Source organism: Scardinius erythrophthalmus, assembly GCF_964197995.2.
Source record: "Scardinius erythrophthalmus genome assembly, chromosome: 7".
Classification (NCBI taxonomy): Eukaryota; Metazoa; Chordata; class Actinopteri; order Cypriniformes; family Leuciscidae; genus Scardinius; species Scardinius erythrophthalmus.
Window position 1 is genome coordinate 43636306 of NC_138227.1, and position 2557 is coordinate 43638862.

Genomic DNA, 2557 nt, shown 5'->3' on the forward strand with positions numbered 1-2557 from the left:
GTTCCGATCGGCCTCCGTTAACCTTGTTTAATAGGTGCTCAAACTTCATTGGCCGATGGCGGCCATGTTTTTTTAGATACGCCAATGTCCTCATACACATACATGACACCTTGGACCAAGACACTGCATACCAATTTTCAAGTCAATCGGACTAAAGGTCAGGTGGTTAAAGCCTGTTTTAAGTTTTTTTCATATTATAGCGCCACCATGTGGCAAATCGCCGCGATTTTTTTACTGTTACCTCATATTGAGCTCATACATATGTGTACCGAGTTTGGTGAAGATACCTCATTTACTTCTGGAGTTATAGCCATTTTAGTAAAATAGGCCCCTCCCACAACGTACGTTTTGGCGCTCCTTAGCGTCCGTGAATCGAAATTTCAACTTTTTTTCGATAATTATTGATCTTCAGTTTCTAGAGAACATTTCTGCACTGGTTTGGTTCCGATCGGGCGAAAAACCAGGGACTAGTTCGCAAAAGTAGGTTTTTGACAAAATTCAAAATGGCGGAAAATCTATCATGGCGGAAATGAAATCGGAGATATACGTTTTGTTCGTCAGGCGTCCAGCTTTCCAATGATATAAGACACTTGAGTCTACGACATACGGTCTAGGAGTTCTGAGCAGTTTCGCGCTTTTGGTTGCTATAGCGCCACCTATGGGCCAATCGGGGTCATAATTTGATAACCTCTCCTCGATTTTTGTACTACCATCTGGCAAAGTTTCAAGGTTCCAGCTCTTACGGTTTGGGCTGCACGATGCGTTTTACGGCAGAAGAAAAATAATAATAAAAATCAGGACAATTACAATAGGGTTTCAGCACTTCGTGCTTGAACCCCTAATAATAATAAAAATCAGTACAATTACAATAGGGTTTCAGCACTTCGTGCTTGAACCCCTAATAATGGTAGTTCTATCAGTTATATAGTTCATATCGTCCACCCCTAAAACTTGTATAGTTTTTGTCAGTGTTTATTTAAAAACATCCAATTATGCAGAATATTAGATGGTAAATATTTCAATGATGACAATACAATATACACTACCGTTCAAAAGTTTGGGGTCAGTAAGAATTTTAATTTTAATTTTTGGGGGAAAGAAATCAAATAAATCAATACTTATATTCATCAAGGATGAGTTAAACTTATAAAAAGTTACAGTAAAGACATTTATAATGTTACACAAGCTTTAGATTTCAGATAAATGCTGTTCTTTTGAACTTTCTATTCATCAAAGAATTTTGAAAAAAAAAATGTACACAACTGTTTTCAACATTGATAATAATAATGAATGTTTCTTCAGCATCAAATCATCATATTAGAGTGATTTCTGAAGGATCATGTGACACTGAAGACTGGAGTAATGATGTTGAAAATTCAGCTTTGAATAAATTACAGTTTAAAATATATTAAAATAGAAAACAGTCATTTTAAATTGTCATAATATTTCACAATATTACTGTTTTTTTTAATTTTTTATTTTTTTTATCAAATAAATGCAGCCTTGGTGAGCAGAAGAGACTTCTTTTAAAAACATAAAAAAATCTTACTGACCCCAAACTTTTGAACGGTAGTGTATATATAGGGTATGATTTTACCCCTAAATTCAGCATATTCACACAAAATGATAATTCCTACTGTAAATCCACGTTTCGCTGCCTGGAGTCATTGTTTGTTGTTGTTGATGTTGTTGTTTAAGTTTATTGTCATATGCATATTCGTACAGAGTACCACAGCAATGAAATACAATGTGCCTTAGCACTCTCTCAGCACCAGTCAATAAATAAGATAAAATATATAGAGCTGAATATAATATATAATGTTTCTGTGAATTGCAGCGATACATTTGCTTCTCTTTTCTGTAGCTTCTGCAGTCTGTAAAAATATAGGCTACCTCAGATTTCTTGTCATATCTATTTATTATAGGATGTGCCTGACTATTTTTCTCAGATATTGCTTGTAGATTTGACAAATGAAAAAAAAAAAAAAAAAAAAAAAAAAAACAACAACATTGAATTAAATGTGATGTTTTAAAGTTTAAGACTGAAATAGTATTTTCTTGCAAAAAATATTTGGTAACACTTTACAATAATGTCTCATTTCTTAACTTTAGTTAATGCAGTAACTATAAATTAACAACAAGCTAAATATCTTAACAGCATTTATTAACCTTTGATAATGTTAGTTAATAAAAAAAATCATTTTAGTTCACTGTGCATTTACTAATGTTTACAAATACAACTTTTCATATTAAAAATGTAGTAAATGTTGAGATTAACATTAACTATGATTAACAAACAGCATATAATTATTGTTCATTGTTAATGTAGGTGTCAACAAATGAAACCTTGTTAATAAGTGTTACCAAGTTTTCTAATCAGTTTAGCTTTATTTACAACTTCAAAGCCTATTTTTTTACAGTGTAGTTGAGCCCTCTTTCACTTTATTCCCAGAAGGGACAATCCTTGCTCCTGGATTTTCAGTTCTATATCACTGAGTACTCATTTTCCAGTTTGATTTTGAGGTTGTGGTGTTATCTACCAACTCAGTTATTTGTC